At 35.0% G+C, this 26,734-nt stretch overlaps 1 protein-coding gene across 1 annotated transcript in view; it reads left to right on the top strand.

The window, feature by feature from the left end:
* Positions 1 to 705: 705 nt before the first annotated feature.
* Positions 706 to 26,734, top strand: part of LOC106871800 (lysozyme) — a 141,321-nt gene continuing 115,292 nt past the window's right edge. Inside the window, exon 1 of the mRNA XM_014918442.3 lies at positions 706 to 821. The gene's annotated coding sequence lies outside the window, so the exon portion shown is untranslated. The remainder of the gene's footprint in view (positions 822 to 26,734) is intronic.

Genomic DNA, 26,734 nt, shown 5'->3' with positions numbered 1-26,734 from the left:
TAAACAGTCGCATACACATGCACACACACACACACAGGAGTGCACACACAAAATAACATACATACCTGGCACACATCCTTACGCTCTCACACACATACGCACGCACACACACATAAATACACACATACACATACACACACGCACACACACCTCTCGCATACACAAACACACACATCCACACACATACACGTACACACATACACATACACACAGATGCACACACGCACACACACCTCTCACATACACAATACTCACTCACATACACAACACATACGCACGCACGAAAACATACACAATATACACAGACACGCACGCACAAAAAATATACGCATACGCGCCCACACACGCACATGGACACACACATACAGACACACATAAACACACACGCATCCATATTTACATATTTATGATAATAGGATGTGATTTGAGGAAACTTTAACTGCTATCTCTAAACGCTTCAATGATGGTAAAAGTCTTTGAGCTGCTTTCAGTTTGACAGAGGTACTAAGCTACCTTTCAAATAAACCATCAAAGCCTATGGTATTCGCAGTAAGCTGAAATTGCTGCTATAAATATTTATTCTCCTTGAATTTCATCGATAATGAAATTGAGGTAAAGATTAGAGCTGCTAAGTCACATATCGGTTTGTTGTCATGTGAAGCAAGATAATAAATTGGTGTCCATATCCGAAATTTTAGATAAACTTCAGACAATCATTATAAATAGAATAGCGATATCACTGTGAAATATAGAATTTATATAAACGAGTAATAACACGAATTAGTTGGTATTAATATTAGTATTTGAAAAGTCACTCTAAGGTAAGTCGTTTAGTAGTTTCATAATGTTTGTGTTAATGAGGAAGTAACTAAGTTGTTGGTTATCATAAGTTAAGTAAGTTTCAAAGACTACGTTATCTTCCTTGCATGACTATTGTTTGTTAACTTGGGCAGTATCGACCCCTTACGTGCGTCCTGAGATTTCAATGAGGAGGTAAATGTTGCAAGTAATCTATGGAATCTCAGTGTGTTTCAAGGGGCATGGTTTCTCTTACAAATATGCTAAACCATGTACAATGTTGACATTGTAAATACATTTCCTTCCTCGGTTTGAAAATACAACTAAAAGTTTGTTGACAGTGAGCAGAAATATCACTGACGTTGCATCAAAATCCGATATAAATTTATGGACACTAAATCAATTCAAACATAAAACTGTGGTGATTGAAATTGGTTTATATTAAGATTTATAATGTATAGTGAATCAAAAGGTACACAAACACACAAACACACACACACACACACATACCGTGTGCTCATGGGTACACTTGTGTCTGTGTGAGTATGTGCGTATGAGTATGTGTGTATGTATGCCAACGTGTATGTATGTGTTTGCATGTATGTATATATATATATATATATATATATATATCTGTACACACACACACACACACACACACACACACACACACACACATATCCAATTTCAAGAACGCGAAAATTTGTTGGTATTTTGCTTATTATATTTCCCTAAAATATATAAAGAACTTTATATGCCGAAAGATGTTTACAGCCAAATACCAATTATAATATTGAATACGTAAAAGGCAAAATTGCAATAATTATGTCAATTTTAAAAGACCTTCGGAATCACCTTGTATAATATTTCTTCTCCCTTAAAAGAGCAGATTGGCCGAAAAAAGAGAACATCACGTAAAATGCCTTTAATATTTACTACTATTCTTCTGCATTTTGGATCCAGATGCAAATGGTAACAATATAGTTTTTAATTCGTCTGCCCCCAGTAACATGCACCTCATGACTCAGTCTATGTTGTGGCGTGATGGCTTGTATGCCGTAATGTTTTTCAGAGCTATATAAGTGGTGTGCAGGCTTCTGGTAGGGTCTTCCATGTTAGGCAAGTCAGAAGATAGTGGCCAGACTAATACGGTCTCCTGTTCCCAGAAGTAAAAATGAGTTTGTATAGTGTCATTTCTTTACTACCCACAAGAGGCTACACACATAGGGGACAAACAAAGACAGACAAACGCATTAAGTCGATTATATCGACACCAGTGCGTAACTGGTACTTATTTAATCGACCCCGAAAGGATGAAAGGCAAAGTCGACCTCGGCGGAATTTGAACTCAGAACTTAGCGGCAGACGAAATACCGCCGAGCATTTCGCCCGGCGTGCTAACGTTTCTGCCAGCTCGCCCCCTTAAACTGTGGTGATTGAAATGGGTTTATATTAAGATTTATAATGTATAGTGAATCAAAAGGTACACAAACACACACACACAAACACATACACACAAACACAAACACATAGTGTTCGCATAAATTAACAACGACAAAGAGAAATATTGACTGCATTTTAAAACCAACAAGACCCGTGAGATGAAAGCCCAGAGTTAAGGATTTTGGAGAAAAGCTGTGGATGGCCTATGTTCCATAGTGTGTGAAGAGCAGAAGTATATAAATAACCCTTTAGGATAGGTTCCAATTACTTCTTAAGATTTGCTAACCCATTTAATACTTCGATGTAACTGTAGTAAAACAGTGCCACTACCGAGCATCATTATCATGTAAATGCATGACTTTTAAATGATTTAATTAAAAAGGGATATATGAACAAACATTCATACACATATCCACTGATGACCATGAATTTCGTCTAATTCTTTTTGCTACTTTCTGTGTTCTGGGATGCCCTTTCAGTAATCTTTCTATATGATTTCATGTTACATTGGGATTTTAATGACTTTACTTTATATTTTTCCGTAATTTTGGCGAGAAAAAAATAAAACAAAACAAACAAACAAGCAAAAAAACAAAATTGTCAAGTAGTTTTGATTTCGGTACCGTGAAAGATTTTCGCATTATATAGTGTGAGATATATTTCTGTTAGCTGACAAATCTATAGACAAGAAATCTTTCAGATGGATTATTAATTTCATGCAAGTAGTCTCCCACGAAGATCACTCCAACCTACAGACGGTAAACTTTGTAGTTACTACGACCATAGTTTTATTGTAATAAATCAGCCATTACAGGAATACAGAAAAAGAAACAAATCACGAAAACATAAATTGCACAGATCTCCTTTGCTCGACTTCACTTTCTGGTCTGTAGGTGCTACAAATTTACGGATTCAAAATATATATAAATATATATATATATATATATATATATATATATATATATATATATATATATATATATATAAACGTAATATAAATCTCTTGTTCTAAATATAATGAATAAGCCTGAGATTTGAGATTTTCGCATAATGCTTGATTTACTATTCAATGATGAAATATACTTCAGCTGTGAACAATTGTCAAATATTTATAAACAAAAGTTTTGTTGTGCATTGCAATATCGCTAGAATATCTGCAAATGTGTAACACTACTTATATACTTAGACACATACACATATATTGAAGATTAAATCTAGAGAGAATTACAAATACTTTTTTACAATTTGTTTCCGCTACAATTATTAAACTGAAATCTTCTCTTCCGAAAAAGCGAATTGTAAAGTTTAACGTAGCAGTCGTTCCGCCTGCTACTTGAATGGAAAAAAATCATTCCTTCCGATTATCCACAAACTAAGAGGATTTAACAAAGCTATGGAAGTTCTATTTCTCACTAACACATGAAAAATAGCAGCGTTATCCAAGTTTGAACACGTGGGAAAATTAACTGTAGTAGAGGTACAATTTCAGCATCATTAGTTTTCTAACTGAATTTCAACTGCCTCTCATGAATGCAGTTGCTGCCTCTTTCATACATACATACACACATACATACATACATACATACATACATACATACATACATACATACATACGTACATACATACATACAAGCAGACTCTACCGTAACATAACATCAGAGGAGAGGATGAATGCATTCCAGCAGAAGACCATGCATGGATACGTTAACAGAAAGCTCCAGGGTGATAACAACATTGACAACCAGAGCAGTCTATCGTGGACAAACAATCGGGTCACCAACTCTCACTTTGAAGGGTATGCCTTTGCTATTCAAGAACAAGAAATAGCAACCAAATTCCTAACAAACAAACGTGACAGAGAGGCGGGCAAAGCGCCACAATGTAACAATCGATGCAGACTCTGTGGAATCAGTATCGAAGATATCACCCACATCATTAGCAGCTGTCAAAAAATGTCATTACGGTATTACCTACCTATGAGACATGATGTTGTGGCCAAGACACTGTATAATGAAATCCGCCGACAGGATAACCCCGGAGCTAAGGAGATGAAAACCCATAATGAGGTAGAGGGCCATTACCACTCACAATATGAAAGAGTATTGGTGGAATATCCCAATAAAAACCTCAATAAAGTGCAGACATAATAGACCGGATATAGTAATCTGGGACAGAGAGGAGAAACTCTGTACAGTAGTAGAAATCAGCTGTCCTGCGGATGTCAACATCCCTCTAAAGATTAGAGGAAAAGAGAACAACTACGCCGAGCTACTGAGAAATTTGCAGATACTCCACCCAGACTACAAGTTCAGATTCATACCCGTGATTGTTGGGGCATTGGGATATGTAACAAACTGCCTCAACAAAAACCTGGAAAAATTAGGGTTCTCAAAACCTGAAAGAAAAAGGCTGATTAGAAGACTACAAATTCAAGCCATCAATGGAACTGTAAAGATATGTAAAACTTTTCAAAAATTTAGCACATAAATACATATGCATGCATCTAGACATAAAAACGCATCCATAAAACAAACATACAAATCTGCGCATACACTAACACCAAATACTGCACACACACACATATGCACAAATACCTAGATGATGTTGATAAAAGTTCCAATGAAGGAGCCTTGAATCTATGTTAGAGTCCGGCTCTTTCTCTATGGACAAGAAATACAGAAATGAAACTGATTGATAACATACATACATACATACATACATGCATACATACATACATACATACATACATACATACATACATACATACACTTATATATATACACATACACATACTAGCAATGCATCCTGGCGTTGCCCGATTCTTATGACCTACAAATACATTGTATTATTTCCTCCTTTCTCATGGGCAGAATCGGCACAGCGGATATATGATTAATGGCATAATGGAAGTTATTATTTGTTTAAAAGTGAAGGGGAAGGGTACAGTTTGTATGGGTTTGCATGAAAGTGCTGTCTGTTCTTAAAAAAGGATTACAAACTATGTATTGTTTCATCGTATAAAGGGGGCTTAATACGATTTTGTCCAGGAATCACGTTTTCAAAATTTTCATTTTCTCCCATCCTCACCGCATTTCTTAATTTGAAAAATGTATGAACGTGTATATGAAATGAACGTGTGTGTGTGTGTGTGTGTGTGTGTGTGTGTGTGTGTGTGTGTGTGTGTGTGAGAGAGAGAGAGAGAGAGGAGAGAGAGAGAGAGAGAGAGAGAGAGAGAGAGAGAGAGAGAGAGAGAGATAGAGAGAGAGATAGAGAGAGATAGAGAGAGAGATAGAGAGAGAGAGAGAAGAGAGAGAGAGAGATAGAGATAGAGAGAGAGAGAGAGAGAGAGAGAGAGAGAGAGAGAGAGAGAGAGAGAGAGAGAGTGTGAGTGAGTGCCACTTACACGTACATGAGATCACACACATTCACTCACTTACACCCCTCGCTCTCTCAGGCTAGGGTTAGGCTTAGGGTTTAGGGTTAGGGTTTAGGGTTAGGGTTAGGATTATGTTTAGAGTTACACCGAAAACGGATGGTGTGTGTATTTTGTACCTCCGCCCAACACGTGTTATGTCTCGGTAATTTTCTTTCATCTAAGTAAATGTTTATGTTAAGTTAAAAAATTCATCCAAAATATCTAATTTAGCTGTTATTTTTAGCATAATACGTGGACGACGGTAAAGAATATGCACACCTGGTGTTTAGGGTTTAGGGTTTAGGGTTAGGATTATGGTTAGTGTTACGCCGAAAACGGATGGCGTGCGTATTCATTACCTTTCGAACACGTGTTATATCTCTGGTAATTTTCTTTCATGTAAATAAATGCTAATTAAAAAAATTTGCCAGCAAAATCTTATAAAATGACAATGTTCCAAAAGATGTACATGTTTATATTTTATATATGAAAATAGGGGTGAAGAAAATATGCTTAAAAGACAATTATGTTTTGTAGTCATTATTCGTAATCTACTCCCAAACAATTTAGTAGCTCTATATTGCATCGCTTGAAAACTTATATGTTCTATGATCGTTTAAGTGCAACAATCTCCACAATAACCAGCCTTCAATTTGATTTTCCGTTCGTAGGTTAATCGGAAATATAGATTGCCGGGCTACTCATAAAATTTCTCGGTAGTTCAATTATTTGGTGAAAAAAATACCACCAAAGCAACATAAACCGTTCATTTAATCTTCTATTATCAAACATGTGTGCAGTGCTACATGTACATACACTGATATTAACGGACACGCTGACACAAGTACAAAATTTCGCATATTAATATATAAAGCAATATTATATATATTTTTAATAAAAAAATAAAATGAAGACCCTATTATGTAACCGAGGTCAAATTATTTATGCATCCCAATTTTGGAAACAATTCGCGCAACCGTATGCATACACACATACGCACGCACGCGCACACGCACGCACACACACACACACATACACCCCCCCCCCCCACCCCCCCCACACACACAGTGCATGATGGGTAAATTGTCACCATTTTATATTTTTAATTTCGCGCATCTGCATTGTTTGTCGACTCATTCATTTTGTCGACAAGACAGTATAGTAGGGTCAGTTGGGCACCGCCTGTGAGAAAACAGCACCATGACGCAATTCACTCTAACAGATATTTTGAAACAGCATACTGTACTGCTTGGCATTCGCAACGGATGCTCCAATACGAACACTTCAGAGTGTTTGGGTGTCAATCTGAAGTCAGTGCAGCCTGAGGACAAGTGCTGAGTGGGATAAAAATCAGACATCCAGTCAACATCATGGTGTTTGGAGTGATCACTAATGACGGTGATGTTATGCTTCCATTCATCTTCCCATAAGGCCTCAGACTCAACACGGAGGCCTACATCAAGTGTCTAGAGGAGATAGTGCTGCTCTGGGTCAACAGGGTGGATGCTGGGAGACCCTGTATCTGGCAAAAGGACTCTGCCCCATTCCACACAAGCAAGAGAACTCAATAATGGCTGTCAGACAATTTCTGTGACCACATCAACCCTAACATGTGGCTACCAAACTACTCAGGCTGCAATTCCATTGATTATTACGTGTGGGGTGCAGTTGAGCGAGAGACCAAAAAAAACTACTTGTAACACCAAAGATGGACTGAAGGCAAGGATTATAGCAGCATTTACCAACTTAAACAGGGAACGTCCAAAAGAGTTGCAGGAGATTCCGAAGTCGTCTGGAGGCCGTGGTTGAAGCCTATGGCGATTTTATTGAATAAATTTACTCTTCAGTATTTTAAGATATCCTTATGTAATTTTGGTAAATATATCTTAAAATGAGATGTCAGTATTATTTTCATTTTTGCGTAATTGAGATGACAGTTTATTCACTGCACCTTGTGTATACATATATGTTTATATTATTATTATTATTATTATTATTATTATTATTATTATTATTATTATTATTATTATTATTATTATTATTATTATTATTCAGTAGTTTTATTTTTATAACGTGCTTTCACTTCACTACCGAGCGCAGCTCTGTGCGCCTTGGGTATGTGCTGTGGTTTGCTGTGGTGCTCTTATGTTTACTGTATTGAAAGTGTTTTGCGTAGAATGTGTGCAGTACCCAGTAGTGCAATTTTCTGTATGTTATATATATTTGTAAGTCCTGGTGTTTTTGTTATGCATTTGTCTGAATAATTTTTTATTATACCTAAGGCACCTACTATGATAGGAATTGTTTCTGTTTTTAGATTCCATATTCGAGTTATCTCTATTTCCAGGTCTTTGTATTTTGAAAGTTTTTCCATTTCTTTTAGAGAAACGTTGTCATCTGCTGGTATTGAAACATCAATTAGAAGGCATTTTTTTTCCTTCATGATCTTTGACAACTATATCTGGTCTATTTGCCTTAATTTCTCTATCTGTGTGTATTGGCATATCCCAGAGTATGGTTGCTTTCTCGTTTTCTGTGACCTTTTCTGGCGTGTGTTTATACCATCTTTTTTCTGTTGCTATTCCATAGTGTTGGCATAGCTTCCAGTGTATATAGGTCCCAGCTCTGTCGTGTCTGTGAATATATTCCTTCTTAGCTAGGACTGGGCAGCCAGAGATAATATGATTTATTGTTTCTTGTCGATCTCCACATATTCTACAGTTACTTGTTATATTTCTTTTCATTATGTGTTTTTGGTAATTTCTGGTGGGGAGGCTTTGGTCTTGTGCAGCAATTAAAAATCCTTCAGTCTCTGCTTTGAGTCCTGAGCTTCTCAGCCATTGCTGGGATTTTTCTCTGTCTATTTCTTTCGCATTTAGTTTAGCCCAGTATTTACCATGTAGGGGCTTTTCTTGCCATCGTTTTATCATGGTCCGTTGCTGTTCTAGTTTTAGTTTGGATTTCATTTGTTTTATAGCTTTTGTTGTTTCTTCTTCTTCTTCTTCGTATTTGTTAGGTAGATTGATTTCTTGTTTGTATTTGTCAGCTTCCTTAAATACTGAAAACAGTTTTTTGTTTTGCTCGTGTTTTGTGGCTATTTGTATTAGTTTCCCTTGCTTCTGGAGTAGGTATTTTTGCAGTCCTATGGTGGTTATTTTATAATAGTTTTCTAGCTGTATAAGACCCCTGCCACCTTCTGTGCGTTGTATATATAGCCTTTCTATGTCAGATTTTGGGTGGTGCATCCTATATCCTGTCATTATTTTTCTTGTTTTCCTGTCTATTTTACATAGTTCGTTTAGTGTCCAGTTAAGGATGTTGTAGCTGTAGCTTATAACTGGGACAGCTAAAGTGTTGATACCCATTATCTTGTTTTTAGCATTGAGCTCTGTTTTTAGTATTGATCTAACTCGTCTATAGTACTCTTTCTTTATTTTTTCTTTCATTTGTGTATGTTGTATCCTATCTAGTTCATTGACTCCTAAATACTTATATGATTGGCTTTCGTCTAGTTCTCTTATTTCATTGGCTTTATCTAGTGTTATATTGCTACTTTTAACTAATTTTCCTCTTTTCAGGGTTGCTTTGGCACATTTTTCTAATCCGAATTTTATATCTATTTCCTTGGTAAAGCCGTGTACTGTCTGTAGTAGTGTTATTATTATTATTATTATTATTATTATTATTATTATTATTATTAAAATTATTATTATTATTATTATTATTATTATTATTATTATTATTATTATTATTATTATTATTAGTAGTAGTAGTAGTAGTTGTAGTAGCTGTGGATAAACTAATTGCTTCATGAGACAACAGATCGAAAAGTTTATATATAATACCTGCCAAGAACTATTTAAAACCGACACACTCACATACGCCTACACACACATTTGCATACAATATACGTACATACACAAGCATATATCCCTTTAGTCTTTTAATAGATTCCTTTATTGGAATGTTGTTACATTGTGATACCGACTTCAAAGCATAGTCGATTATATCGAAAGCATTAGTTGACTGCTGACTATTGTCTTGACCTCAGGGGTGATGAAATGAAAAGTGGACAATGGTGGGGGCTGAACTCGCTAGGGATAAACTTGTAATACCCATTTTTATTAATTCTGAGATAGGAATAGCTTCAAAGTGTGATGTTGTCTAGATAATCATACTTAATGCAGACAATGAGATATTACGTAGTGGGATGTCGTACAGGTGCAATTTGGTTAATCAGAAACTTTAGTTTAAAGTGATAATAGGCTACAACTAGTACCGTAGACCAAAACCAAATCTGACTGAAAAGTTGAAAGGAAACTATAACGGATGATTATTGGACACCTGTGTTGTTAAATGTTTAAGATAAGAAGCAATATTTTGAAGTGAATTTTAATAATGCGAAAACGAAGCAAATTTTATTCCCTATCAGTGAATTAATAGTTAAGAATTATAATGTTATCTCGTTGATTATTTGTGACCTTCACTTCATCCTCTTGTCTTGTACACAAAGATAAATTATATGGAAAATTATCCCAATAAATGATATCATTTAATCTTCTATTATCAAACATGTGTGCAGTGCTACATGTACATATACTGATATTAACGGACACGCTGACATACGAATCCACAAGTAGACACTTTTGCATTTCACAAACACATATAGCAGCGTTTACAGTTTGCTTATATATATATATAAATATATATATATATATATATATATATATATATATATATATATATATATATATATATATATATGTGTGTGTGTGTGTGTGTGTGTGTGTGTGTGTGTGCGTGTGTGTGCGTGTGTGTGTAAGATTTAATTACAGGATATGTTAACCTAACGGTTTAAAACCTAATACTGTTGGGGAATGATATTCCCTTAAAACAATAGGTATACATTAACCATATAGTCTATATCCAGTGAAAAGAACAGAAGAAGATGGAGATAAGGAAGTTAACAGTAATTCATTATTAACAAACTGGTCATTTTAGCATCTTACTGCTGTTTCAATAATTTAATTACAAATTTGTACAATAAATTTGCATTTATATGACATGAACATAATTTCGTCACAGAAAAAAGATGTACATTGCGATGTTTTATGTAGATCTGTCAATTCAGTTTAGAAATGAATTTATGGAGTCGTATTTGGAATTATGGAGTCTTATTTGAAATTATGGAGTGTTAAATGAAACAGCTCTAAGAAGCGAAGATGACCAATTTGTAAAAATAAATAGTTGCTAACATATTTAAATTTTCTTTTCTTCTTTTAACTGGAGATAAAATATATGTTATATATACATATATATATATATATATATATATATATATATATATATATATATATATATATACACTTATTCCTTCACACCGTCTCTGATGAAGCGATATCCATAATATCCCAGAAACAGGTGTAAGACTTTAGCTATACCTTTTTCCTTATAAATGTATTGAAAACTCCTCACAGCCTTGGTTTTGCTATCTCATTTTGTCTAATATATATATATATATATATACATATATATATATATATATATATAATTATATTTATGTGGAGAATGGAGCAACAAATACAAGAAGGAGCAATTCTGTTGGGCTAGTTAGCCGTTGTTTTATCATGTGGAGGTTATGTAATGAGTCATTGTGGAGGTTGAGGTTATGTAGTGAGTCATTGTGGATGTTATGTAATAGTCATTTACGTACGTTTTAATCTGGCCAATGGTTTGGCAGAACTCTTCAGAATGTTGAGGAGTATGTTAAGAGTTCGTGGTGTGAGAGATGTAGGAGAAGTGATTAGTGGGTATATTAATGTATATGGTGGTATAATTATAGCGATAGGTAAAGAAAGCCTTACGTTTTAGTTGAAGTTGTGTTGGTCTTCCTGTAAGGGGATGGAGGATGGGTGCTATTTAAGCTCATTATTCCGGTTTTAATCAAATGCATCTCCACGTGATTTTATGATTGAGGGATGCGTCGTATATTTATAGCACCGGCAGTGTTAGTACAGGGAAGCAACCCTAAATTTAGGTGAAAAGGGGGCTAACTCTGGTCTTATTCGTATCTACTTATAATTAATAATACTTAGAAGGAAAATTCGCCGGTGCTATAAATATACGACGCATCCCTCAATCATAAAATCACGTGGCGATGCATTTGATTAAAACCGGAATAATGAGCTTAAATAGCACCCGTCCTACATCCCCTTACAGGAAGACCAACACAACTTCAACTAAAACGTAAGGCCTTCTTTACCTATCGCTATTATTATACCACCATACACATTAATATACCCACTAATCACTTCTCCTACATCTCTCACACCACGAACTCTTAACATACTCCTCAACATTCTGAAGAGATCTGCCAAACCATTGGCTAGATTGAAACGTACGTAAATGACTATTACATAACACCCACAACGACTCACTACATAACCTCAACCTCCACAATGACTCACTACATAACCTCCACATAATAAAACAACGGCTAACTAGCCCAACATAATTGCTTCTTCTTGTATTTGTTGCTCCATTCTCCACATAAATATAATTATAAACTACGGTTTAAACAATAAATTACCTGCCTCTGGATGCCCTCTAACCAAGACGGTACCCGTACAGTTGATTCCCAGGAGTTCCTCCGGATTTAAACATCCAATATACTGCTGGGAGGGTGCCCAATTATTGTTACACTAGTGTTATATCAAGGGTAATAAGTGGGTGCACATGCAATTCAAAAAACCGCATTATTTATGGGATGACCCAATATTTATATATATATATATATATATATATATATATATATATATATATATATATATATATAGGTAAATGACAGGCTTGCCTCAATCCTTCAGGGGTAGTCTGAAGGATTGAGGCAAGCCTGTCATTTACCTATATATATATATATATATATATATATATATATATATATATATATATATATATATATATATATATATATATATATATATATATATACATATATATATATATATATATATATATATATATATATATATATATATATATATATATATATATATATATATATATATATAATTACATATACACATATTATACATATGTGTGTGTGTGTCTTGAGTTTCTGGATAAATTCGTTCGTCTAGGTCCTATCTTATTCGAAGTAAGATGTATTTTTATCACAGTGCTTTGTGTTTTTCTTTTTGTAGCTCTTTTGCTTCTTTGTATGCTTTCTTAATCGCTTTAGCAGATTGAATTTTACCACTTTCCAGATATATGACGACGGAATGCCTAAGCATTTGTCCTTGGACTATCATGCGTATGCATCGGCTTTACCGATATCGGGTGTAACAAATTAATCTGGTATATAATAGGAAAGTATAGGTCTCCAGTACATATTGCCTTACAAAACCAGTATCTGTTGTCATCAAGAGGAAAAGTTGGAGAAGGTTATTTGAAATGGTTACTTCAATCATCTTTAGGGTAATAAAGTCTAGTTGACAGAATCTGATGGATTACAAGGGGTGGACTACAAGTTAGTGCGTTTCCTTAGATCAGGATATGTCACTCTAGAGAAAGATTGAAGACATTGTTGAGAAGAAGGGTAATATCTGGAGATTATTCGTTTAGGATAATTGGAGAGAAATAACTGCATTCATAGTATTGTTGCTTTCAAGTAGCTAGAGTTACTTTTCTACTTGTCATATTTGCCTGGCTTGAGGTAGACCTATAGTCAAAGAATTTCCAGGTATGGTTATTCTGTTTAAGTTTTAGACTTGTCCTTACTAGTGTGTGATATGAAAGAGATTTTGTTGCAATGACTAGTAGATTGATCCACTTTCTTATTTAGCTTTTTGATGTTTGCACTTATTTCTGTTATTTTTATCGTTGTTATCCTTGTTGCTCTTTAGCCCTCAGTCACCCTTGACTGAGCAATTTAAAAATATAGACATTCAAGCCTTTATCTATATACCGTCGTTTTTCACCTGTAGTACATCTAAGACGATATAATATAATGACTCGTACATTCCTTTTAAAAACTATTGGGGCGTGTGATTTGTAGGAAATCTGACTATTATTTCTAACCACTAGATTGATTATGTAGAAAGTTTCTCTTTGCTATGTTTGGTGCTGTTTTTGTTTTTTATTATATTTCTCTTATCAGTTCAATGATTTCAGATGTAAACTGCGTTTCATATTTCTTTATTACCGTTGATATATCTTTTAGAATATTCTACAATGGTTTCCTTGAAAGTATTTACTCAAGTGTCTATGTATGTTCATGATTTACTATTTTCAATTGTAATTCTGTCTTTGATGGAAATAGTTCCAGTGGGCAATTTTGAAATTTTTTTTGAAGTTTCACTTTTTATTTTGTTTATTGGCGTAACGTAGAATTGTTTTTTTAATGATAATGGGAAAAATGGTTGGACAGCTTTAGGAAATTGTTATGTTATTATTTTGCAAAACAGAGATCATGATTCTTGCAGACAGGTTATTGTAGTGAGCTTCATGAAGTATGTGGAAGTATTGGTGTAGGTGCAATATTAGCGCGTCCAACACTTTTGTTAATTGTATTGTTTTCGATAGACATCTCAAATCACACATTCTTTATGGTTACTGAAATACCTACCTATTATCTACTGAAGCTTTGATTTTAATATATTTCAATAAAAAATATTTTGTTGAAAATTTTATGTGTTTTTTAATTGCTACCTTAGATGGCTAGAGATTGGTCTAGGTATTCATTTACGCACGCGACAAAAAAGAGGAAAACATTCTGACTGAAAATAGTAGTAAAATGAAGTCGTATGAATTTTAGTGTTGGCTTGACTGGATTCAGAAAACTTTCGTGATCCTTTGCTCCAAAACATATATCATTTTCCCGCAATATATTAGTTTTGTGAATCATGTGAATAGAAATGCATTCCACCTTGTGTTTGAAATAATATTCCTAGGAATAATAATTATCTTCAATCATCAGAGTATGCACTCAAGTAGACATTTAAAAATAATTCACTGTATACTTCGCAATCGTAACACTTTAACGCGTTACATGTTACTACTGTTCATTAGTCATCAATTCGCCTTGATCGTCCGGCAAACTCTTTGATTTCAAGGTGTCATATTGTGTTTTCAGTAATTTTTTAAGGCGTGTTAAACCAGGATTACTAAAAGATACATGCACACAAACACACACACACACACACACACACACACACACACACACACACACACATACACACACACACACACACACACACACGTATATGTGATTGAACATAATGCGGAAGGACAAAGTCATTTCACTGCGAACAAAAAACGACTCTGCAAATCATTTGTATTTAGCATAGTCGACTATGGAACTGAAAACTGCTTTATGAAGAAATTTGATAAAAGAGAAATTGAAGAATTTGAACAATTGTAATTTAGACGTATTCTCAGAAAAAGCTGGACGGATAAAAGAACTAATGAGCGGATCATTAGAAAGACTAAGTGGAAAGGAAGACTGTTAAATTCAATCATGAAAAGACAATGGACCGCCACCGGCCATATACTTAAAAGACAAAACTTTGATAAATTCCTATTAATGGATGCAGCATATGGTAAAAGAGCAAGAGGAAGATCTAAAACCAAGTTTAGCGATAGCATCATAGAAAATAGTGGCGGAAGCTTTGGAGATCTGTGCGGAGTAGCACAGGACAGGCATGGGTGGGGAGCCGCCGTGGATCAAATATTTGAGCTTTCTGTTTATAGATGCTACACACACACATACACATACGTATGCACTCGCACACACACGCATACACACACATGCGCGCGCACACATACATACACACATACATATATAGACACACACACATATCCTGTGGGTGTATGTGTGTGGGGGTGTAATCCGTCAATTAAAATAACCAAGGTTTATCTATGAACTCACTCTAGTTTTAGGGAAATGAAAGAAGACATTTGAACATTTTACATTTGCCAGTCGCAAATTAGTTTTAATGAGGAAGAATAAAAGGCAATCGTCATGCACATATGTGCTAGCTACGCGCATAGTTATGCGAACAAGAACACACATAAGGGCATGTAGAAACATTTATACAATTACTTTTATTAATTTACTGGTATTTGTCATAAAACTGCGGTAATCCTGGGCCAACATTTTTCAATAGTTTCACTGATTACACATTAGCCAATAGTGCAAAGTTCTTGGTATTGTATAAAAGAAAATACAGGAGGATCAGTTAAATATGATTTTATTCAACATACCCCCTCAGATTCACACACTTATTGCAGCGATCCTTCAGTTTTTTTAAGCACTGTAAACGAACTCGGAGGGTTGGGCCTCCAGCCAGGCCCTTCGCGATGCCCTTAAAGCCAAGATGTTTTCAGCACCCACTCGTAGATTCCACTGCTTATTTTACAATATTTTAAACTACAAAATTATTAAGTTACGGTGTATTAAACTGGTACTATTCATCAATTTCAGCGTATACATAAACGTAGACACGCGTTGATAAACATATATTGATGCATATGTATATACACAGTTACTCTCTTACTCAACGACATGTATATATGGTTTTGAGGTATACAATATTTTTAATCTTCTATGTCTTAAAGGGACTTTTCACTTGACAAAATAGCACAGCTGAGAAATATCATACACACACATACGCGGCGCGCTCGCCCACATGCACACACACAGACACACAGACACACACACATACACACACACACACACAATGCAATGGGATTCACGAATTAAAGCGTGATTATCAATTGCGGAAATAGAGTGGTTATGCAATAATACGGAATTGTATAATATCATGTAATATGGCTGCATTGTGATGATTTGAGCTATCCATTCTTATTTGCTTATCATGGGAGCGTGTATGTATGCATACATATGTCTTTATATATGTATACATACAAACATACAAGCATACATACATACACACACGCATATGTACACACAAGCACTTGTCGATAACGTTGCTTCATAAACGCATATCATTACTTTCCCGTAATTAAGAGGAAAGCTTCTGATAATCCAAATGATTGTATGAAATGCCAAAGCTTAAATGGTTTCTGAATAAGGCTGCTTGCTTTTAGATAGCGAAGGAGGGTTGTTCATAATTCTATAGTAAAATCATGTGATGAAATGTGTTTGCCCCTAACTGCTACTTGATGGGTCTTATACTGACTGATATTGGCTGCTATATGGGAGATTGATTGCCAGTTACTAATAGGAGGATTGGTGGTAACTAACGGCTATTGGGTTGGAGGCAACTTCAGCAAAGTGGATACAATTGTCACATTTGAGAGTTTCTAGTTTGTGTAAAGATTGTTGCCGTATGAGAACACTTTATGAATTAAGGTTTTCATTTCAAATCAAATGCAAGAACACACAGATGGGAAGGGATAGATAAATAGACAGATAGATAGATAGATAGATAGAGAGAGAGAGAGCGAGAGAGAGAGAGAGAGAGAGAGAGAGAAATAAAAGAGAGAGCGAGGGAGAGACTGAAGGAGAGAGAAAGGAGAGATAGAGAGGGAGAGAGCAAGGAAGAGGCGGAGAAAGAAAACATAATGAACTCCTTTTCTGTCAATGCTCATAGCAACCAGTCGAATTTTGGATATTACGAAGTAAATTCGAGTCATTAGCCTTTCGCTCAGTATCCATTACGCTGATTGCTTGTACGCCTAAAACAATAAGGCACATCTTTTGGATTGAATAAAAATTAATCTGTAATTCTTATAATGTTTAACATTTCAATTATGGTGCTTCTCTCATTCTCTGTACCCACGATGCACACAGTTCTGACACAGACAAGCAGTAAATAAAGAAAATATGAAATATAAAAACACAAAAAATATATTATTAATTTTTGTTCAAATGTTCGTAATAATATGGCAAATATATATACAAACACAAAAAAAACAATCCCATATATTTCTTACCGCTTTCTATTCACTCAAAAGGTGGCTGAGTGAATCATAGTAGTACCTCTTGAGATTTAAGGAAGTCTATCACAATTGAAATCGTTATAATATTAGCGTTATGACAGTCGCGAAATAAACAAATAAATTATAGATGATAATGAGAAAACAAAGCAGAAAAAAACTTGTGCAGACACGCTTGGGGTATCCTATACAAACAATTGGTAAAATGAAAGAATTGACTAAAAACAGTAATTGTTCTATGATATAAGAATTTCAGTAGAGTGCTACGGATAATATTATTTTAATGTATCATTCCTTTGTGCATCTCATATTTTTATTTGAAATGAACCATTATAGTCTACAACACTTTCGTTGTTCTTTCTCCGTTAATGCTGTACGAAATGCCGAAAGATACTGTCTACAGTAGGAGAACATAAATTATGAAACATGATATAAAAATTATATAATGTTTACAGTTACTGATCAGTGAGTAATGAGACAAAATATACATGATATTTACCACGGGCTCCTACTAATGTGTATACATTATGCAAAAGGTCTCCACCTCTCTCTCACTTACTCTTTGTCTGTCTGTCTGTCTCTCTATTTATCTCTCTATGTACCTTATTTGCGGGTTAATTGGCAAACATGTCTATCTATCTATCTATCTATCTATCTATCTATCTATCTATCTATCTATCTATCTATCTATCTATCTATCTATCTATTTTATTTACGAGTTAACATGGCAGACAATGGATTCATGGGTAGAGATCATCATAATTATTCAACCCTACCATATGGAGGTGTTGCTACTTGCCTCACGTGTACCAAAATTTCCATGTGGTACGCTTGAACATGTGCGAAAATCTCTTCACATGAAACACGTGAGGCAATCCAACGAAGCTACACGGAGAAGATAGCCTCTATGCGGCATATAATCTACTGGGAAAGACTCAAGAAATTAAGTCTCTATTCCTTAGAGCGTAGGTGAGAAAGATATGCCCTGGAGGGACTTGTCCCAAATTTTGGCATCGAGAGTTACACTAATACTAGAACAGGGTGCCACTGCATAGTGCCAAGGACTCCAAATTTGCCATCAAGATATAGAACAAGATACTGCAACAGCCTGGGCTTTAGGGGACCACAGCTCTTCAATATCCTCCTGAAGGATCTGAGAAACCTGCATGGGGTGAATGTAGGCATTTTCAAAACGAAACAGGACCTCTTACTGTCAAGAGTCCCAGATGAACCAACTTCACAGCAGGAAGTGCGGATGAGGGCAGCTACATCAAACTCCCTCATGCATGAAATGTCAATTTCTAAAAAAGAATTAGTAAAGTAAAAATATGTAGCAACACCAAATGGCGGTGCCCCAGCATGGCTTATAAGCTGAAACTGGAACAAATCACATCAAATCACATACACGCTAATAAATCTGATCAAAGTTAATCTGGGATCGGATACAGAAGTTTTATGCTACGAACCATACATACATCATACATACATACACACACATATATATACATGTATATATATATATATATATATATATATATATATATATATTAATGTATAGGTGCAGGAGTGGCTGTGTGGTAAGTAGCTTGCTTACCAACCACATGGTTCCGGGTTCAGTCCCACCGCGTGGCACCTTGCGCAAGTGTCTTCTACTATAGCCTCGGGCCGATCAAAGCCTTGTGAGTGGATTTGGTAGACGGAAACTGAAAGAACCCCGTGGTATATATGTATGTATATATATATATGTATGTGTGTTTGAGTGTCTGTGTTTGTTCCCGCCAACATCGCTTGACAACCGATGCTGGTGTGTTTACGTCCCCGTAACTTAGCGTTTCGGCAAAAAGAGACCGATACAATAAGTACTAGGCTTACAAAAAATAAGTCCTGGGGTCGATTTTCTCGACCAAAGGCGGTGCTCCAGCATGGCTGCAGTCAAATGACTGAAACAAGTAAAAGAGTAAAAGAGTAATAGAGAGTATATACATGCATGTGCATAAAAGAAAACAAAATACACTCACACACACACACACACACACACACACACACACACACTCACATATATATATATATATATATATATATATATATATTAAATTCAAATTACGATGAACGTAAACAAACAAACGAAGTTTCCTTTTAAAAGCGTTGAGATGTCTTAGAAAGTTCGAGAAGTGATTTTAAATTCTCTGCCTGCCTGTCTGTCTGTCTATCTGTGTTTGTGTGTGTCTGTATGTGTTTGAGTGTGTCTGTATGTGTTTGAGTGTGTCTGTTTGTCTGCCTTCCTGCCTGCCTATCTATCTATCTATCTATCTATCTATCTATCTATCTATCTATCTATCTATCTATCTATCTATCTATCTGTCTGTCTGTCTGTCTGTCTATCTATGTATCTATTTATCTATCTAAGATAGATATCTTTATGTATGTGTTCTCTGCGTGTTCTTGTGTGTGTTTCGTATGTGAGTCTGTTACCGTCGGAATTCATACTTATAAAAACCGTTGCCTTAATAATTATCTTTCATTTAAATTTGGTAACATCTTTGTAAAACCTACTCCAATTGTGTAAACGTATGTGAGGATAATATAATTCCTGTTCTATTCATTATTGAACTCATTCATTGAGTACAATGGCGAATTCTGTTTGAACACGCAAATATATCATCAATTACACTTGATAAAGACCTATGACAAAAACATGGTGGCAAGTAGTTTGCCTAATGCTAGTCTACACGAGACGCAAATTACATAGACACTGAATAGAAGGAAACACAATTATATATTTTCAAGTAGATGTAATTTTAAGAGTATTCTGCATATGTTGGTGGATGCTGCCTGTGATCGTGTCTGTCTGAGTGTATATGTTGTCTCCTGTATCTTTCCTCATCGTCGTTATATATACGTATATATCTATCTATATATATATGTGTGTGTGAGTGTATGTGTGTGTATATATGTATATATTATATATATATATGTGTGTGTGTGTATATATATATGTATATATAAATACATACATACACACACATACGCGCGCACACACACACACACACACACACACACACACACACACACATATATAACGGTTAGCTCACCGTACTTATTGACAGTACCTTCAGCGTGTGAGTCGTGGATGGGAAATGTAGAGGTTGTGTGTTTGAACCTCACCTGCGGCATTGATATTTTGTTATTTTTTTTTTGTGAATGTATAGCTCAGTGATTAGAGCGTTGGGTTCACAATTATGAGGTTGTGAGTTCGATTGCCGTTGTATGTTGTATGTTGTATTCTCGATTAAAACACTATTTCACGTTGCTCCAATCCAGTCAGCTATAGAAATATGTTGCGATTCATTGGTTCCCAGCTGTATCGGCCTTTGCCTTTCTCTTGGATATTTTCAGTAGCTGGAGAGAGTAAGGTAGATATGCATAGACAACTTCTGGCCTTCAATAAACAACCTTGCTCAGACTTGTACCTCAGAGGCACTTGTACCCATGGTTATTCATGGCCGAAGAGTGTCTTTACTTTTTATGTATCTTCACATATGTATATACGTATAAGCTATACAAATTCACATTATGCAAATCTAGCAATATCCTCGGAGGTCGTTGCCCTTTCTGCAAGAAAAATTCAGATGCAGGACTTCCAATGTCATTTCACATCAGTCGAAAAGTTCAAAGTTGTGAAATTATGTAGTTTACTTCCTTCAGAGATGAGTAAGGGAGCGTGAGAAACTCATCACCAATTTCCCTTAGGATTTTAGTAACGCATTCATAGAAGAATTTGTGAAGTATGCAGCCTCTTGTAAGCTGAGGTTATATTTTACCCAATCTCAACAGGCACTTTTTGTCCACAATGAAGGGCTTGCTGAGACCTAAACTGTTGAAGTAACTCTTAGAATATAATTGAGCATGATGGTCATTAGTGGTTCGGGAGAGAGGCGTTCAGTAAATTAAGACTGATAACGAATTATCTGAGAACCACAATGACGTATGAAAGACTAAGTACCCCATGCATTTTGGACGTAGAAAGCAGTATTCACAAGACGATACAGATTAATGTTTATAAAAAAACATATATAATAACAGATAATAACCTTATTTATCAAAAATGCTATTAGGATAAAAAGAAACGTTTTCTGTAATGTTATTCAATAAGGCCACCTTCAGCTTCAACAACTGCTTCTATATGAGATCTAAATCATCTATATGATCGTATCACTTGGTCCTGGTTCATTTTCAACATTACTCAGACTATGACAGCCTGTGTGATAGTGCAGAGTCTTATTGAAACACATATGGCCTTCCATTGCATACACTCTCTATACAGGGCTTAACAATTATTTCCAGGACCTCAATGTAGGCGGCAGAAATAACTCTAAAGCCTTGAGGAAAGAAGTAAGGAGGCATCACATGTCCTTCATTGCTGACAACCTCTAAAACCATGACAGTTGCAAGAAATGTTGTATGCATAACACTTAGAACTTCACTTCAGAAGGGTCTGCACATAACCATCTGTCATTTCTTCTGTTAAATTGTTTATCTTGTTCGAAGTTTTTCTTGTTTGAGAAAAACCAAATCAAATTTTCTGCTGTATTTTTCAGTTTGTTTACGAACCTTCTAGATCTGATGTAATGATTTTCTTTTGCTTTTTCTGACAAATTGACCTTTCCTCATCACATAAGACTTATATCTGATGTCTTCGTGGACTACATTTCTGACTGTTCGTTCCGACACATGGAGATCTTTCGCAATTGACCCCATAGATTTTCTGGGGTTGTAATCAGTGGTATGTTGAACTTGTTGGATAAATTTAGTTGTTCTAATGATCTGATTTCAGAGCGTTTACAATGTTTTTTATGCTTTGATACTGATGTTACGTTTCCATCTCCTGTCTGTAGCTCCTTAGAAACTTTGAAGACAAAAGATCTGGTAACTTGTAAAACTCGAGATATTTCTAAATCACTATGTTCAGCCTTTATAACCACAATAACATTATGCCTCTTCATTTCTTGAGTACGCTGAGGGCCTGCCATTATTATTTTCTGAAACAAAGATTATATAGAGTTAGCAAAAATGCATCAATGGCCCCAAAATGGTACGTCCTCAAATACCTTACGCAACCTGTATGTATATATATATATATATATATATAAGTGTGTGTGTGTGTGTGTGTGTGTGTGTGTGTGTTTGAATGTATATATATATAAATATGTATGCATGTATATATATATATATATATATATATACACGTATGAGTGTACGTATGAACGTGTGACACATTGTTTACATTGATGAATATCAAGTGATCCCGTGATATATATATATATATATATATATATATATATATATATATATATATATATATATCACGTGATCACTTGATATGCATCAATGTTAAAAATGCGTCACACATTCATGCGTACACTCTTCAGTCGTGGAGTACGTGATACTTTTATAAACTCAAGTGCCAAAATCATTCGACGATTTTGCATAAGCAGTTCTACACCGACCATATGCATTAAGGTATTATTAAACAAGCGTTAAAATCAGTAACTATTCCTTGCTTCACTCGCTTGCATAAATAGAAAATATAACTTCAATATGAAGAACCAAAATCATTTTCTCGCGTATGTGCATGAAGCCTCGATTATAACACAGAAACTCTCAGAAGCTCACTTTTTCTGTAATTCATAATAACACTGGTATGTAACTAAATATTTCTGTGGGGAAAAAAGAATAATACGGTCCTAGAAGTATTTTAAGGCAAAGACAGGTTTCAGTATAAATCTAATGGCCAAAATTTGAAATTCCGTCAACATGCTAATTAAATTGGCCTCATCAAACTCACTTTTTTTTCCAAAGGAGAAGACTATTAAGTTTTAGAACATTGATGATGATGTTGGGAACTGTACAGTTCTTGACAAATGCTAATAACAAAGAAGAAATTATAAAATCACTCTTCATAGAAATGAGATAAACTAGAATACACTAGTGTTTCCAATAATTTTAAAAATGGAAATGTGCTCACAAACACTCAAAAGAACAAACACACACATGTAATATGTGTATGTGCGCGCGAAGGAGTGGGTGTGTGAAATTTATATATGTATATATATATATATATATATATATATATATATATATATATATATTTTATGTCTCCGCATAACATTTTTTTTAGTCTTAGATTTTATAAATTAGGCTTTCATTAGAAAATTTTATGGGGTATATTAATAAAAAGTACTTTGAAAAGGTATTTTCCTGTTTAAGATGTGATTTGAATTAAAGTCAGTTTCTATAGTCTACATCATGATTAATGTTTGTGAAATTGCAAAGACCTGTCAATTGCGAAGGCCTATCAAGTAATATAAATGTCGTAATATGCCGTTTGATTATTCATTTTATACTTTTAACTAAGACCCACTAAACATTTTATATGATCACTTTCTCTGCTACCAGAATAAATTTTTATTGTTCAGTGACAAAAAAATATCACGGTAAGCTGCGAAACTTTTATTTAAAATAAATATGCCTCCTTCGATAATGTGATTAATAGTTTTTTTCTTCTATGTATTCAAATTATTCAAGAATAATATTATTTCACATTTTTTTCTTAAATCTCAAATATCATAAGCTATGCTATTTCTGTGCAGTCTCAGATTGAAATGACGTCTATCAGAAATTGTGTGTGTATGTGTGTGAGCGCGTGTGTATGTATATATATCTTTCTATTTTTCCATCTATCAATCTTTATGTGCGTTTAATGATTTTGCTTAGTCATAGAAATAGGTATACTCAGTTGTTAGAACTCAATATACTTATGATTTAAAGTAACACATCACCTGCGTATAAGATAGAATATTAGTTAAAGATTGACAAAGGAACAGGTTTTAAATAAACACCTCTGTTAGGTGAAAATCTTTCTGGCATAAGAGGCCTACACTCAGACACGAGTGCTCGTATGACATGTTATAACTTTCTCAGAGACATTCAAATGGAGTGTATGTTTACTATAGAGAGCATTGAAATATATAAAATTGATTACGTGCAGATCTATATGAAGCAGTTCCGAGTATGTGCGGATGAAGAACCATACCTATTGACTAATATATATATATATATATATATATATATATGTGTGTGTGTGTGTGTGTGTGTGTGTGTGTGTGTGTGTGCGTGTGTGCGTGTGTGTGTGTGTGTGTGTGTGCGTGCGTGCGTGCGTGTGTATGTGTGTGTGTGTATGCATGTATGTATGTGTGTGTGTACGGAGGTAATTATGTGGATAAACAAATTAAATATAACAAATTGGGTTTGATATGCCAAAATATATTTATGTATTTATGTATTTATGCAAACAGAAAGAAGGCAAAGACTGAACATTTTTAGACAATAGATATTTCAGTATAGATATATAAATATTTGTATTAATAGGTCAAAACTACATCTTATACAAACGGCAGAGGAAATAAAAGGGGAAGAGGTAAGGTATTTTAAGTCCAACAACTGTTTCTGGAAGCTTAAACCATCATAATGTCGCTAGATGTAGTTCACTAAAATATGCAGCCCACAATGGAAGCAAATAAACATTGAAACAATCGAGCCTCAAACAGTGGATCTTTCGATAAGATAGCACATATTGAGGACTCCCAGCCCAAGACAAGCTCCATATAATCTAGAAATTTCCTTTCCAGCAACTTAGGTAGGAGCTTCCTAGGAAGCATTTTCCTCGGGGCCAGGGGTACTATAAGGTTTTCAGCTCACATAGCGTCGAGGTTAGCTACTCTTGCTAAGATAACATCACTTCTGACATTGTTTGCTGGAACAGATGTAAATATGCAACTGCACAACTTCCATCCTAACCTCTAACTTTCGAAACCTTACCAGCTGTCCTCTAGGTGGATCCTGCCTCACGAAGGCTGTAGTCTACGAACCACCCTCTCACCACCCGATGGCATGCCTAGGCACTACACGGGTGTGACAACCAGTGATTTCAAGGGTAGGTACACACAGACTATGTACTCGTTTAGATGCAAGGTGAGAGGGAATTCCACCTTCTTGTTCCTCCTGACTTTTCCCCCGTGATTATCATCTTTTAAGATGATTGGAAGATTATTAAGAAGGAGAAAGTTTATTAATTCGGAAGAGTTTAAAAATGATATTGAGTGTGTTGTTACTTAAAAGTAGAAGGATTCTTCCAACCGAGGAATGGACAATGTGTCAGATACATGGCATTATAATATCAACAATGACAGAAAATATTACCTTCATTACATAATCAAGAGTATCCTCATACCTTCGCATGTGTATAGAAAAAGAGCTACACATATGTACATACACTCGCACATACATACATACACACACGCTCACAAACACACACACATACACACGTGTGTATGTATGTAAGAAGAAAAAAAAACCAATGTGTGCAGACTTCCATTCATATACACATGTACATGCACAGATATATATTTACACACCTATATATGAAACACAAAAATCTACGAATACGCAAACAAATATGCATAAAAAATACACTAATCCAATTTTACTGCTTTACACACTTGAGTACACATATAAAATAAATACTTCGACATATATGTAAAATGTAATCCTGACTACAAATATTTATTGACCTGACAAATGTTTTATTCTTCATTTTACTTGTTACGGCTTTTGTGTGGACAGGATTAAAATAATTTTGCAGACATTAACGCACTAAAATAAATAAATGATATATTTGGCAGGAGTTATAGAATTTTGGTTTTAATCATAAACCTGTCAATACACAGAAGTTTAAGCACATATCTATAGTCTCTCTCTCCCTGTCGCACCCATATACATACACATTCACCCACACATGCACATATGTGCGAAAATATGTTTTTTTAAATTCTTTATTGTTTTATTTGTTTCAGCCATCTGGCTGCGGCCATGCTGGAGCACCAACTTAAAGGGTTTTAGTCGAAGAAATCAACCCCAGGAATTATTCTTTTTAAGCCTATTACATGTTCTATCGGTCTCTTTTACCAAAGCACTAGGTTAAGGGGACATAAACACACCAACATCGGTTGTAAAACGATGGCGAGAGATAAACACAGACACAAGGACACAAAGATATAA

This window comes from Octopus bimaculoides, chromosome 1 (genome assembly GCF_046866305.1).
Source record: "Octopus bimaculoides isolate indiv1 chromosome 1, ASM4686630v1, whole genome shotgun sequence".
NCBI classification, from domain to species: domain Eukaryota; kingdom Metazoa; phylum Mollusca; class Cephalopoda; order Octopoda; family Octopodidae; genus Octopus; species Octopus bimaculoides.
This window is presented reverse-complemented; position numbering and strand designations above follow the sequence as displayed.